This window comes from Polyodon spathula, chromosome 22, assembly GCF_017654505.1.
Source record: "Polyodon spathula isolate WHYD16114869_AA chromosome 22, ASM1765450v1, whole genome shotgun sequence".
Classification (NCBI taxonomy): Eukaryota; Metazoa; Chordata; class Actinopteri; order Acipenseriformes; family Polyodontidae; genus Polyodon; species Polyodon spathula.
The window spans coordinates 11,438,055-11,454,757 of record NC_054555.1 but is presented as its reverse complement, the minus strand read 5'-3'; the positions used below and the strand labels follow the sequence as shown (position 1 = coordinate 11,454,757).

The 16,703-nt window shown below is 37.3% G+C and overlaps 1 protein-coding gene across 3 annotated transcripts in view; it reads left to right on the top strand.

Moving 5' to 3' along the window:
• Positions 1 to 16,703, top strand: part of LOC121297123 (teneurin-2-like) — a 483,736-nt gene that overhangs the window by 320,258 nt on the left and 146,775 nt on the right. The window lies entirely within an intron of this gene.

The window sequence follows — 16,703 nt, the reverse complement described above, 5'->3', positions numbered from 1 at the left end:
AACTTGTTTTCTTACAAGTCTATGATTGAGTGAAGTTATGGATGAATAACTGTAAGCAAAGAAATTTGCAAAAACTGTCAAGAATTCCAGTGCGATAACATAGGAAATTGTATTTCCTGTTGTATTACGCAAATTTATCATTAACTCATGAAAAATGGATTGCCTAAGCATATCAAAAGCTGTATACCAACCCAATAAGATAGAAGATGTTATTGTTCGGTTTGATTACTGTACATTCCTGAAGAGTCATTTTACCTGCTTGCCATTCTGTGGGTCACATAGATGCTCCTGCCACTACTTGCAGCAGAGTGAGGTTATAAATGGTCTCTGGTAGCTAAACAGAAATATTAAAAAGGGGAACACCTTTTTAGTCTGTACTTTATTTTAACCTTTACGAATATTTAGTTGATAGCTACAAGGTGCATCGAGCTTGCTAGGATAAAACCTTACAAGTGTATATTTTACTAGTAAGGTAGACTGTTATCTCTACATAGTTTCCTCTAGTTGTAGCTGTTATATTAAAAGTGCTCTTTCCTTGTAAGCTCAAATTTTGCAATAATAAAAACACATGATCTGCTTTGTAAAAATACGTTATTCGCTTAAATGTAATTATTATTACCAGCAGACTACGCAATGGGCTATATTCAATCAAAACTGCATCAGCTCTAAATGCTGTCGTTTAGATGGTTGAAATATGACTGTATACCAAAGATATACAGTGTATCTTTATCTTGTTAGAGGAATGGTAAACTCCATGGAGGGTTCTAGTTTGGTGATTTTAATGGCAGTGGTATTTTGATCTCCCTCATTTAGAGCGCATCAACAAATGAATTTGTGCTTCAGTCCTTAATGTTTCCTGAGACAGGTTGACAGTAAAGAATGACTACAGTTTTACTATAAAAGTGTTTACCATTGAGAGTAATCCTGAAATTAGATCCCTGCCTGTAAATAATGTTGGTTTGTGTGTTTTGGTCGGTGGTTGACAGGGAAGGGGAGTAATCCCCAGCCTACCGAAATACATGTGCGAATGTGGCTGGTCTCAAACGAGTTAATTGGTGCTAAATGGGAACAGCCACATGAAATAAAAAGGGAGTTTGAAGCTCCATTAGGGAGAGGACCACCAGGGAGCTGGTAACAGAGGAAGTGCTCTGTGCAGAGCAATGACGGTATGGTGTGTTTATACCTGAAGAAAATGTATGTGACCAGCAAAAAGCTTTTCTGTCCGGTTTAGGAGAAGAAAACCAGCTTGGTTAAATTAAAGAGAGCGGTTTTGTTGGGAAAATGGCCGTCCCAACCCTTTACTTTAGGAAAACCAAAAGTTTAATTAGTACTCTGAGAAGAATTGGGTTTTTGTTTATTTTGGTTTTGTACATAATAAAAGTGCACAGCCACGTTAAAACTTACAGTTCTGTGTCTGGGCCTATTTTAAAAGGGTGCAAACGAACCTGAGCTGGGAGCCTTTGTTACAATGTTCATGATGTATTTTCTAAATCTCTTTTTTGAATATGCTGTATTATATATCTTTTCTCTGAATATGAATTGTTAATACTGCAAAGGTACTTAATCTGCTATACATCTTTATTAGAGCTCATCAAAGCTCTAAGTTCAGGATCAATGTGATTATAGTCCTCTTAAAATTATATTACATCATTGGAGTAATTGGTTTACTATTTGGTAAAGCAACATCAATCATAACTAAAGTAACCATGCAGTGAATGAAATCAACCTTTCCAGTGCAGATACTGACACTAATTGCTCAAAAACAACCTTGAAATTAAATTGAAAGTTGCAGTTTTTCTCCATGTGATATCAACATAGTGGGTTTAATATTAAATCCTACATTTACATTGTTTTCTCTTGTAAAATTATTATTTATATCTTAGTAGATGCCCTTACCTAGGGTGACTTACAGTTGTACACAAAAAATACGTATCACGAATTACAGTACAATTAAGAGAAAGATGCAAAACTCAATGATTTCAGTCCTACTAAGGGCAAATACAAAACACAATATGATTTGATAGCGGGGCAGTTCAAGAGCAGATAACCGTGTTGAGAGTTACATCAGGGTTAGACACGAGTGCAAGTGAAATATAAGATAATACAGATTGGGTTAAGTGCAGGATTAAATACAGTAAAATAGGGAGCAGAAAAGTGCAAGTTAAAGTGCATTGAAATAAAAATAAACTTGGATTAAGATTTTTTTTTTTTACTTCAATGGTTTCCAGATTTACTGATTGTGTTCACAGGGAGAGAAAAAACAAGTTGTCACTTTTATCTATAGTACCTTATTGACACCATCAAAGTTGCAGATGGTTAATTAATATGTTATGCAGCACTTCTCATTGCTTTGAAGTGAAGTTCAGGTTGTAATATGTGCTCAAGTTAAGCTGAATATGCCTTGGAAATGCTATTTAATTATTTCAACAAATAGGTGGAGATAACAGACTTTGTTTGATAAACCTACACCCCACTGACATAAGCTTGTTTTTTTTTTTAGAGAAAATTGGGATAAAATAATTGGTCACACTAAATAAAATAAGAGTATTTACAAGACTTAATCACATACTTTAAAACATTCCTTTACCTAAGTGAAAGGGAAATTAATGAGCAACTTGGTACTGGTATGAAATTTTGGTACCTGTTATTTTGAATCGCATAGTGTCAGTCATCACATCCTTGTGATTAAAGTGTAACCATGGGTGTAAGAAATACAATTAATTGTCTCTTTTACTTGCTTTCTGATGTGTTTCTAATAAGCACTATGGGCAGAGTGTGGCAGGGGAGCAGGTTGATGGTTACACTCCGGTGTGATTGAGGGCAGACATGTTTCAGAGCTCTGATGGGACGCTTTAAACTTATAAAAAAGTTACCAAGGTGTGATAAAAAAAATTAAAAAAAACTGAACATATTTCACAAAGCGAATCTAAACAAGAATAAAAACAAATACATTAAGATTGCTTGGATATTTCATACCAAGTCTAGGTACCGAAACAGCAAAAATCGATAGCAAAAGGCTAATAGACTTCAGTGAACACTGATTTGCTATTGAGATGTAAGAATGTGTCTTTAAAAGTCAAAGCCTCTCTGTCACTACTTGTTATAGATAGTAGAGTATAACTGTGCTCATGCCTATTGTTACTGGAAGATGAAGTAGGTGATGAATGACACTTGTTTTTTTCCAGCAGGTTCTTTTTTGTTTTTCTTCTTTGTGACTGGCAAGAAATACTGGAAAGATCAAAACAAACATGAAAAAGAGGAAGCATGTTGGAACCCTCAATCCATATCATATACTGTGCATTTCTTTATACAAACATCTTCATAAGAAGAGACCAATTCCAAAGAGTGTATTCTTCCCTGCAAACCTTCTCTACACAGGGACTGACATTCACAGATGGTTGAAATTGCATTTCCATCAATTCCAATTGAGTGAATTTCCCTTCTGTAGCAGTACTCGTTTGGCTCCCCAGGTTTCATTTCTGTAACCTTTTCCATTCACCTGGGTTTTCTGTTGCTGTAGATGTAGAGTTTTCAGCTTAACAATATTTAAAGAAACATACACTGCATTTAAATGTACAACGAAGCCCACACCATTAACACAGTCCTCCTTCGTTAAACTGTCCCATGTTATAAAGCAACCCCACTGAATCTGCCAGCTATTCCTACTGAACCGATATTTGCATCAATATAAATCAACGTTATCTACCCCTGTCACCCCTACCAAAGCACCTAGCCAAACAAACACACAGCAATGCACTGCAGTCTCTCAGAAGATCTGCATAACCAAATCAAGGCCCTTGGCTCTGTATTGTTTTCTATACAGCATGTACTGGAGTCATTGTACTACTGAATAACAAAACCTTCTGATTCCTAGCAGATTTTTGTTTTTTTGTTTACTTTATTATTCATTTTTTAATCGCCCTTGTTAAATTGAAACTCTCACAAGAGCACCAGTTTGTGTCCTGTGCTTGCCTTTTTAGCGAGAACTGCACGGTGTCCTACCATTAATTGTCAGAAGTGATTTCCACTGTTTTTAACTGATTTGAGATTTTTTTTTTCATTTGTTCTTGTAAATTTGGTAACTTTCTGCTAAGCTTTTTTTCTAGACATTACTACAGGGCTATTACAAAGTCAGATAGCTATTTTGCGCTGTAGATATGAAATAAGTTACATCTGTACACAAGTCTGGTGTATCCATGCAAAAATGCTGATTAAGGTTATTTCAACAGTGGGAACAAATTGCTGCCATGTTAAGCTGTTTCTGCAATACTGTAACACTTTCTATATACAGTAGGAGATTGTCTACTAAGGGATAGACAAGGGGTCAGCGTGCAGTCCTTACTTAAAAACCCACCCTACATATATGCTTAATTAGGTTGTTTAATTTTTGGTTTTGTTTAACAAAAAAAAAAAAAGTAATGAGGTCAAAACAACTGCTAATTAATAACACTGAGATGATTAAAAATATATTGGCCTCAATGTGACAACATAGGAAATTTATTATCAAAATCCAAGAATTAAACTTTTTACAACCGAGCCGTGACGTAAGGGTGTTTTTAGGGACTCGCATGTCGCCCTTCTGTTAGCTCTGGTCCCTGGTGTAGATGAGGCCTTACTCTCTGTAGTCCTGGAACATGCTAGTTTAATTTCTCTGTGGTGAAATTTCTACAGCATGAAGTGACCTGCTGGTTTTAAAACCGCCATGTGAAAATGTGTGTACATGGTATACCCTGTTGGTAGAAATATTAAAGGAAGCATTTTAAATGGCATTGAAGCCTGTTGATATATACAGATGAACCAGTTTTATACCGCCTCGCTTAATATCATGCCCTATTTATTATCACTAAGGGTCTACTTAAATCACGGTAAATTTATATATTTTTCACAGGTAGGTTATGGAATAAAAATATGATTCCGCTGACATTTCCTGGACCTGTTTAAACACAAAATAAACCTAAGTAGACAATATTTCAGAGCACTATAAAAACCTAAAAATAGTAGTTCTTGCTTTCTTACTAAAACAGAGTGCTGTCATTTGCTAAAGGTAAGCATGCAACATACCCCAGCCATGGCTGCCAACATTCTCTGTCTGGTGTGAGCTTGCCCGTACATTGAGACTGCACGTTCTGCATCCACTGAATTGGTTTGAAGTGCAAAGCAAAGCTTTGCCAAGTCATACAGATGTGGAAATTGATTAGAAGCAGTCCCAAAACTTGGTTGCACAAGGGCATCTGGCATACTTTAATAAAGTCAATATATGCAGCATGTTCGTTGTCATGTTATTGTCCCATCCAATAATTTATTTTATTAGTTCAGAGTCAAAACTAAGAAAGCATGCCTATTCGGGTCTAAAATTGTAACTGCATTTAAAATGTAAGCAGCAGGTTATTTGAAGCAAGGTGGCTGTGCTAGATCGTACCTGCAGTACTGATTTAACTTGACTGCAACCGACAGGAATACTTTTTGTCTGCGCTGACTTTCCAGATTGTTTTCTTAAAGTTATTTATTTTACGTTCTGTTCAGCAGCTGTAGTAGCCTTTCGTTTAATGTGTAATTCTGAATCTAAATAGCGATCGATCGTATTTTCTCCAAAGACACATTACAAGATGTGCAAAAACAATTACCTTCATCTGCATGTTTCTTTGGGAAATAGTTTTCTTTCTTTTTTCTTGTACTCGTACTGTGCTGTCATAGGCAAACGACCCGGTTAATGTCATGACCAGATTTTTATCACGAATTATGCCTGCATGGCAATCATGGTATGAAGCGAAATTTGCACTAGATGCTTACCAGTGCCTGTTGATTATTTTACAATGTTACTAGGGTCTTTAATTGCCAGTTTTCAGCCGCTCTGTCACATTGAAAATTAATTGAAACAGGGCATATAGATGCAGCAACTTTTTTTTTTCTCTTCATATTGCAAATATTTTGAAGTGTAATTATCATGAAAGCCAATTCAACTGGAAGGGTAAAGCACAAACACATTAGTCATTGTGAACTTGCTTTCCCCCAGTGTAAAATACTGCTGAAATTAGCTAAATTATACTGAAACAGAATTTCCACTGCCGGTTCTGAAAAATAGAATAATTGGAAGCATTTCTGTACCTGAAAAGCATATTTTAACCATTCATTCACATGCAGTACTTAATTTTAAAGAGTGAGGAGTGTTTCACATTGTAATATTATCTGTGTTAAAATCTGTGTTCAGGCACTTTGAGTGTGGAGTGCCCCTATAGCCTGAGATCACTGGTTCCCAGACTGGATGAACGGGAGTTCCCAGGGGGCCCAGAGCTGCGTGGTCCTTAGAAGGTGTAGCTCTGACGGTAGCTGCATGCCGGGCCTGCAGAGTGAAAAGAAGTGGACAGCTGACAGCACATGTTTCAGAGGACGTCCGCTGTTTATATCATTAAAATAACCCCATAGCACTGTAGGGTATATGTGGGAGTCCTGTGCCCTATGAATTATTTATTTCTTCGCAGACATCCTCAACCCAGGGCAACTTACAGTTATATACAAAAAATACATATCAAGAATTACGGTACAGTTCTTTATATTAATACTGCTAAAATGCACAAACTGATTACTGGTAAATGTTGCTTTTTGCTGTTAAAAGCTGCCATGCTACTTGCACTGTATCTAAAACTCTGTTTACTGTTATTCTGTATTCGACTCACACTAGCAGGTCTAGCTGTGCCAGGTGAGCAGTCGTAATTGTCTCCACGGCATGTGTAAATCACTAGTTGTGTTGGGTGAAATGCAGCTGTACACTATTGACATTCCTCATTATCATCTCCATTTGTACAAAATGAGACATATTATTCATAATAGACACAGTTTTAAAGCTGGCAGGAAAGATGTTTGCTGCATTCTCAGGTAGCTGTCGAGGCTTTGCAGAGACTGGCAACTCTTCCTGTCTCCAATGCAATAGGGCTCACAGTGTTGGTGGTCTTAACTGTAAGATTTATTTCCATTAGCATTCATGTTGTCCCCCTCCCCCCTTCTGCTTTTAAAGACAGTTTTATTGCTAGAAATTTGCCAACAACAAAAAAGATCATCCTTTTTGCTTGACATAGTGCTATTAAACTCTTTGTAGACACAAAGCCTGTGACGGAAATATAAAGGATGTTTTTAAATGGGTTGGATTAAGGCTTTTCCCACTAAGAGCTTGGATTTAACTGGTTAAGAAAATAATAAATAGTTTGGTAAGCTTTCTCTATTGTGAAGGAAAACAACAATGAAAAGGCAAAAGCTCCACTAGTATTAAATCATGTCTCTGTGCACGGCAATGCTATGAGAAACCAAAAATCCCTTTGTAAAAGTTAATGAATTTGGAGCCCACGTGGTAAACGTACGCATTCAGCCATGTGGATGTCGTGTCTCACAGAAACATACCAATGAGTCTATTTCTTAAGTATAAAATATTCATTGTGTTCCTGTGAATTTTAATCTCCTGCCATGCAAATCAAAAGAAGATAAAGTTGTTTTGCATATTTCATTAGACAGGGTACTGACTTCCCCAATGGAAAAAAACAAAACAAAACAATGTTCATTACTGAATTCGACAGTGTTGTCACAGTAACATCATATTTTCCCAGCAGGTTGCTTTTTTTTATGTCGCAATTCTTTGTTTTAAAATAGTTATAATATTTATATTTTCTTTTTTGTATCTTTTAATTAACATCCAAACCACATTTTCAAAACTTTCATTTTAAATCTTTTTTTTTTTCACATTAAAGGGATACTTTTATCATTTGTGTAATGTTTCATGCTTGTGTGTTTTGTACTGTATATAATGGCCCTTTTAAATCCTGACTTTCTCTGATAAAGACTCCTAAAAGCAGAAATTAACAATGTAGGTGTGCGACTGTAGTTTCTGCTCCATCTGCAACTGTGACAGTGGTGATTTGGTAAATTTGTAAACAGTTTCAGAAGGGACAGTAATTACATGCCCACATCCCTATTAGCCATTTTTCACCTCACTAAAAATGTACCTTTCTTTTTTTTTTAAAGCAGCCCCTGTGATTTTGCTGGAACAGTTAGTAAGCCTGCTAAATAATAAGCAGATTCAGCATTAAAGAATGATGACTAACACATATTAAAGGATTTTAAACTGGACTAGAAATAACAGAAGCAGCATTGAAATGTGTGTGTGTGTGTGTGTGTGTGTGTGTGTGTGTGTGTGTGTGTGTGTGTGTGTGACGGTAGCCGAGTGGTGACATCAGGCCAGAAGCAGGAAGACACAGACAATGCAGTACTGCAGGGCAAAAAGGATGCGGTGTGCACCGTTTATTTAAACAAAAATAAAATAAATATTTAAACACAAAACACTTGCTCTTTGAGCAAATTAAAGGTTTAAACAAAAACAAATCATGAACACCATACTACCATATAAGTCAGTCTGGGCAATTTTCTCTCTTGCTCCCATTCTATCCTTTAGAACACCCACTCGGAGTGCAGAGAGCTGCCGGCTTTTATGCAGGTGACCATCTCCCGATTAGCAACAAATTAATCACTTAATTAATTCGGGAGATGGCCACGTTCATCACAATGTTTCTAAATAGTTTCCCATCCACCCTACCAAACTGTACAAAAACAAAACATTTGGCAATGCGGTCATATATACAAATATTTAAATAATAACAACAACAAAAATGTATATACAAGCAGGGCTTTTCCATGCCCCTTTTAATAATGTGTAGGGCTCTCTCCTGCTGCCCTGCCACTATATATATATATATATATATATATATATATATATATATATATATATATATATATATATATATATATATATATATAGATGGGAATAGTTATACACGATCACACAAGTCATTTTTATTAAAGTAGATCCCGAAGACGCTGCAGTATTTAATGTCCTGGCTTCCAGCTCATTAAATTTAGGACCGATGACAGTGTCTTTGGGTTCTACATTAACAAAAGGACATTAACTAACTTCTCCGGGTAGAGAATAAAAGATCTCTCTCTCGTGTCCATCTTTTAGGTCTTGGCCCATGTACGGCACTTTTTATGGACCTATGACCCCAGAGTGAAAAAATCTCATTACTATAAATAATTTATTAGAGTATATTATATATAATTAATATATATATATAAGATTATATATATATAAATATATATATGTGTGTGCACGGATATCTTTAATATTAGGGGAAAGTTTACAAACAATTGGAAAACAACGGAGATATATAAAACTTAATTTACGCCTTAATTAATGTTTTTATTCTACACATCCTACCCCACAACTTACAAGTGAAAAAAATATTCTAGAAATGTGTAGAGAATTAATTAAAAATAAAAACGGAAATAACTTGGTTGGATAAGTGTCCAAACCCCTTGGCAATCCTAAATTAGCTCAGGTGTAACCAATTGCCATCAAAATCACACACCAAGTTAAGTGGCCTTGACCTGTGTTAAATTTTAGTGATTCACATGACTGCACACAGTCCTCCCACTGAGGTGGAGGTGGAACCAGCAGGTATTCTCCCTCTGCTGGTGTAGGTGGGAGCTGCACACAGTCCTCCCACGGAGGTGGAACCAGCAGGTATTTTCCCTCTACTGGTGGAGGTGGGCGTGATAAGCAGTCCTCCCATGGCAGTGTAGGTGGAACCAGCAGGTCTTCTCCCTCTGCTGGTGGGTACCTGGGCTGTGGACGCATCAGCTCCCCTCCTCTTGGGCTGTGGATGTACCGACTCCCCCCTCTTGGGCTGTGGATGCACTGACTCCCCTCGCTTGGGCTGTGGACACTTGAGCTCCTCCAACTCAGGCATAGGACATTTGGGCTCCTCCCTCTTGGGCTGTGGATGCACCGACTTCTCCCACTCCAGGTCTGTGTTCCCTCTTTCCCGCTCCTTCCTTCCTCTCTGCCTCCTCACCTCTGCTTTTGTGTGAGGGCGGCGGCTTTTCTGGTTTATCCAGGGTGTCTGGTCAAGGCTTACTTGGGCAGCCAATATGCCTCCCAGATATTGCCCAAACTCCTCACAACCAGTGCACCACTCATCCAGCACATATACCCCTCCAACGTCCCTCTGCAGCTGCTGTTGCTGCTTCCTCCATCCTTCTTTTCCTCACTTCAAAAAATTATAACAACAATAAAAAAAAAAACGAAAACTGCAATACCCTTGTGCAGTACCTCTTCTTCTCCGGCCTGAGTGGGGGGCTGTGGTCGATCCCACCCTAGCACCACGTGTGGCAGGAAATGGTGTTGCGGTGATGTCTGACCAGAAGAAGGACAAAGAACAACAAAGGTATCTGCAGTTTATTAAAGAATACAAAAAAAAAAAAAATCTAATCAAAAAATAAACACTTGCTCACAGAGTATAAAAATAAATAATCAAACCAAACAAATCTCGTACACAATAATATGATCAGGCTGGGCAATAGCCTTCACTGATCTACTTTTTAATTTTTTTCTCTCTCCTCTCGCTCTCCCGTTCTCCACTTCTGAACACCCCACCCAGAGTGCAGAGAGCTGCAGGTATTTATGCAGGTGACCAAAACTCTGCACGAGTTTTTAATGTGGGTGTGGCTTCCCATCCACGCTGCAAAACAAGGCAAAAACAACAACAAAACAAACGCGCAGCTATGAGGTCATCTATATATATATATATATATATATATATATATATATATATATATATATATATATATATAAATACAAAATACATACATAAATAAATCATAATAAACAAATACGACATAGGGGCAGAGGGGGCGACCCCGTTCTAAAAATAAACAAATAATACGATTAAACAGCAGGGTTTTCCAACCACCCTGCTACAATACAAAAAGGTTGAGACGACTTTTAAAAATGTCTTAGTTGTTTATGTTGGTTATTCTTTCATTATTTGAAAAATAGGAGTTAACTAAAGTCTGAAATATATTCTTTGAGAATGTGCCCTAGTCTTGCTGCCCTTGGATTGCTCAACGCACTAATTGGAACATTCTGAGCCTGGTCGCCTGCATTGTATTCCTGTTAAAACTGGTTAAAATGACTTGTCGCAGAGGCAGTACTGTAAAATACTGTATAGTACAATTTAGTCCTGCTACCTCTAACTGGCAAACTGTTTTTCCTGTAATTCTGAGATATCAGCTTCTTGTCTTATTATAAACAATTCAAGCACAGTTTGCCAGACTTATTGCCTTTTAATTGATGGATGTTCTCCTTCAGTAGGGTTATTTTCTAAGACAAATACACAAAGAAATCTCCTGTAAAACTGACTACTTTCTGAGCTTTTCAGATTCAAAAACCACTGTTTTAAAAATGTATTTTGTAAATGAGCTTTTTATGAATGCTAAAGTAATGCATATGTACAAGAAACATGATTCATTTCACCTAAAGAAAAAAAGCCATTGATGATCCACTGAATATTTCTATAATGATTTATTCTAAAAAAATAATATTTTTGATTTCCAAATTAATCTAGCAATGACAAAGAACAATTTTTTTTTTTTTTAAATGCAGGTTTTTAAACAGCTTTGTGACTCAGTGAGGGTAAGACCCTATTTTAATCTTGGCTCATTTCTCAACAGACATTGCCTTTGTCCGGAAGATTCCTCAGTGTAAGTACAGTATGTAATAACCTGTTCAGAGTAGCCCCGGTCTGCTCAACCCTGTCCTTTGCAGTGTTGTACATATCTGTGGCATATTTGTGTGGTACAGTACAGTTGTTTTCCCTTCAAGCTACTAATCCGTTGTACGTCTGTTTAAAACATATTCTTTCGTATATCTTTTGAGTATAATATTTATGTGGAAACCCTTGAATGATAGTAGACAACAGAAGACAAAATGATGCTTAAGTGTCTGGAGCCGAACCTTGCCCATTTTCCCAGTACCGTATTCCATATCAAATTTCAGCTCCCCTATCAGGTTCCTGCCGTGCAGCACTATTCGCATACAAAGCGTTCAATTGCAGTTTTATAATTACCCTATTTAATTTATTTTTAAGCAGACCTAGCCCTACTAAAATCACAATTTCTATTACCTTCCCCTTGTCTTGGGGCTTCTCAGATTGCATTTAAATTGTATCTTTTATCATTCCAAATTGACATTTAAGCTTTTACTTCTATTGTTTCCCAAGGTTCTCACAGCTAGCACTGGACAATTTATTTTAATTTCTGTCATTTCTCTTACCTCCCCTGATGCTGAGATGCAGTAATCACAGAAATGGTGCTCGCCCACAAAACAAGTTGTTGGAAGCAGTCTTGTGGTGTTTTATTTGGCTCTGAATTCACTGTGAGCTGTAATTGCTTTTAGTCTGTTTTATGGGAATGCTTAGATGGCTGAACATTTGGTAAAGTGATTATTGACAGGGTTATGTTCGGATTCTAATTTGGATTGGGGAGGAAAAAAATAAAAATTTTTCTTATTTAATCATTCTAATTTTGCAGTGGAACAAACTGTCTTACACTTTTGGCAGTGGGTTGAGGATTTTTAGATTTTGCTCAGAGTTAATGGAGTATGTTGACATTACAAACACACTGAACACATTCAAGAAAAGCAGACACTTGTGATTATTGCTTATTGAATCTGAGCTTTGCACACTGTTTGTATCAGAATATGTGAATATAAGGAGATGCCTGTCTGACTGGCTGTCAATGTTACTTGACTTTTAATTGTATAATACCTCATTAAGTCTTTCCTGGCCTACAGTACATTTTCATATGTAAATATCACATGCAGCTTAGAGTTGCTCTGCCAACACAGATTCTAACCACAGCCAGTGAGATAAGGCTGAAAGCTATAACTGATGGTTTGTTCCCAGGCTTTGCATTCGGGTCATGGAGGTTTGCAGGCATCTTGGTCTTTGTTCCACCTGTATTCTAAATTACTAAATTGAACCCATTTAACCTCCTTTCTGGTCTTAATCAGTTCATTATTCATTTAAAACCTATAAGACTCCAAACCTCAAGGAGCAGATATGTGTAATAGGTAATAAAGGTGATATATTTGTTCATGATACTGATAGCTCTTGTATATTTGACAGTGGCCGCGATGTATGTTACTAACATACTTGTTTGATTTCGATTAATTAAAGTTACAGGAAAGTAGAAGTGACCTGAAACTTGGAGTTATCTATATCCCTTTGAATACATGACTGCCGCATTGACAAGATTACAGTTCCCTTGTTAGCCATCATGTATTATATATAACACAATCACAACATTTAGGCATAATAGCATTCATCAGTGATCCAGAAATAGTGGCATGAAGGCTTGTGCCATTTATAACCCTAATAATACCGATTGGTATGTTTTTTTTCCTTGCCAATCAAGGCTTTTAGAAGTTAATGGCTTCATTCAAGCACTGCCAGAGTGGAATATTTATCATGTTTACAGTACAGGACACAGGCACTATGTTTCCCTTAAAAAAATATTACTGTCAATTTTAATAGTTAATTTGTGAGTGTCCCCTCCTATGATGAGTGCATTGTAATTGCTTATAGCTTTCAAATATGCTTTTAGGGAACTTGCAAAGTCTGTCCAAACATTACTGTAAAAAATAAATGGCATTACTTTGTCAGAAAGCCTTAGTATTCAAGGTACTTTTAATATACGCTTATAGGTTTGATTGCTGTTCACTGTCAGGTTTCATAGTTTACTCACAAGAGCATTCCTCTAAACGGTTGTGCCGAAGGACTACTCTGAGCTTACAAATTTTTTCTAGTCATGTGGAAATCCAATGAATTTGTTACATTTCAGAAATATAACCTCTAAAGTCATTCTTGAATAAGTTGATAACTGTATGAAAATTAAAAATTAAAAAAAAAAAAAAAAACTGGACAGAAGTCCTCTCGTGATAAGCTCATATCGATGACAATTTCATTTAAATACTTAACATCGTACTATTTATCCTGTGCAAGAGCACTTTAAAAAAAAAAAAAATAATTGAAATTGCCAATTATTTGTTCTGATTTTCTTACCAATTTGGAAAGCCCAATTATTTTTTATTTCAACCCAGCTCACCGCTGCCAACCCTGTGCTGACTCTGGAGAGTCAAAGAGGGACACACTCATCCTCCAAAACGTATGCCATCAGCTATCAGCCACCTCAGAGCTACAGCATATATTGTAGTTATGCTAATATATTGTTTAGTTAAACAAAGAAAAGGCCATTCGGCCCATCAAGACTCGTCTCTTGTTAGCACACCATTTTCCGCAACACGGTGGAACTAATTTAAATGAACAGAATCGAGTTTTTTTTAGATGTTCCCAGTGTTTTAGACCCTACTACTTCACCTGGTAGGCTACTGTCACATTTGTTCGCTTCCTTTATTCTGTAATAGAATCAGGGGAGGAAATCAGGAGGACTAGATGGTTTAAACTCCTATAAGTGGATAGTTCATGTACTGGCTTACATATTTTAACATACCCAGACAACAGTCAATCACGAATAATCACACATACTCAGTTTATTCAGTTTAATGAATCAGAGTATATATATATATATATATATATATATATATATATATATATATATATATATATATATATATACTTCCTTCAGTTTATTAACACTTAAAATGGATCGAGTAATCGCAGATCAACAACGAATCCTAGCATATAGATAATCCGACAATCCTCGCTCCAAATATAGGTGAGATACAAATGCAAAAATTATGCTTACCCAAACTAATAGGCTCTGAATATGACGCCAGCAGTCAGCTTCACAAGAAAGTGCTTCAAGGGGTGGATCAAGTCTGGCTGTTTTACCAAAATCAATTGATGAACAAACTGCAGTTTTGCCCCAATATTTATAAGAGTATTTCTCTGCTTTGTGCTTCATAAGGCTTAATTAAACTTAGCGCTCGTAGTTTGGCAACTTTAAATCTAAAATTTAAACCCAATACACCCACTGAAAGGCATTAAGTAGCTGTTTCCAATGATATAAATAAAGGGCATATCAGCTTTCACTGGAGAAGGGTGTTAGAGGAGACCTGAGAGGAATGCATTTGCTATCCGTGCTGCTTAACTGTTTTCCCACCAACCTGAGGGTGCTTGTATTCCATTTGTTTGGGTTTGGTTATTTTGGGCATTGAGCTATTTTGTTTTGTTTATTATTCATAAAGTGTTATTATTTAATAAATCTTGAGCGCAGCCAGCATTTCTTTTGCCCGCACGTACTGCCATGTGTCCATTAATTTCCTGATCTGACGTCACCCACACAAGCTAGCCTGTCACAGTGTGCAAATATTATTTGTATCCTTTCTGGTGAAAATATAATTTAAAAATTGTTTCATACATCAAATATTTTTCAGTCCTCATAAACTGCTCTTTCATAGTTCCCTTTCAAGTATGAAATGTAACCATTACTGAATGAGTATTTACCATCTAAAGACACAAATCCTGTATATTGTATAACAAAACTGCTCACTGAGCCTATGACGCAGTCCTGACTCCATTCCCAAGGTATCAAAAGGACTGCGCTCACATATCTCAGCACCATTCTTCCTTTCAAGACTGACCTGACGGACAGCCTTGTTCAGATAAGTGCAATTGTTGCTTATATCTGTATATATTAGCATGTGTTTTTACATATTTTGTATGTGATAATTAAACAAATCACTGTAATAGTTTTTCTATTTACACATATTTGTGTACACTGCAGCCTGTTGCTAGTATTTGTGTACACATATGTATGTACACTACAGCCTGTTGCTAGTTACGCCCCGCTGCGACCTTGTGCACCGTGTGAAGCCAGCAGCTTGAGTCACTCCTTCCCAGGGAACCAGCAACTTAAGTCGGCTGACTGTGCTCCTCCCAGGCTACATAGCGCTGGCTGGAGCTTTTTTTTTTCTTTCTTGTTTTTGCTATTTATCACCATATGAGATGTTTTATATTATTTATGTAATTGTTATAGAGAATGTTTTCTAATTGTGTTATTTCTGTGTTTTACAGATACCATGTGCAGGCCTGTCTGTAACATGGTGTTCAGCACACGTGCAGTAAGAGCAGTTGCTGGGCTCAGCAGCACTGTGCACGACCGAGATACTCACTTTGGTTTGTTGTTGCTTCCAATTATAACCACAGTATCTCAGTGCTGTTTGGTGACAGTTATTTATAGCATCACCACTGCAAAGGCTGATAGTTCATTCTAACAAGCAGGCTTCGCTCAGTCCCGTGTTGGTACTGATTGAGTGGTTTTGTCAGTGTCTTTGCTGTGCATTGCTTGTACATTGTAACCCACAGAAACTGCAACCACACGGCCACTTCCAGTCCGGTTCCAGTACTGTACCATTAACGAACCGGGACCGAGGTTACCACACTGGTACTGGTACTGACCCATTACTGACCCGGTGATAAAGCCATCTAACCAACCCACCGCCGTCTCGGTACTGGCCCAGTACTGAACCGGTGATAAAGTCCTGAACTGATACCGAACCGCCCCAGTACTGACACCTTGCTAAAGTCACCGAACACTTTTCAATGGGAATCCCCAGCAGCTCAGAGTGGAGGCCTCGACCCCACGACTTCGGCCATTTAATTTATAATGCAATTTTGCAGGACCTTTTTAGGACAAGGGGAAATCTGAATCCACGTTAAAGTTCTATCTGGCAGCTACTTCAAGTTGTCATGTCAAGATAAACTGTCTCCCCAGCAGCTTGCTTCCCGGCAGGGCAAGTTTGAAAGGGGCTCAGCGGCTGGAGGCTAAATGTGGTGCTTAATGCACTCATGAAGCCTCCATTT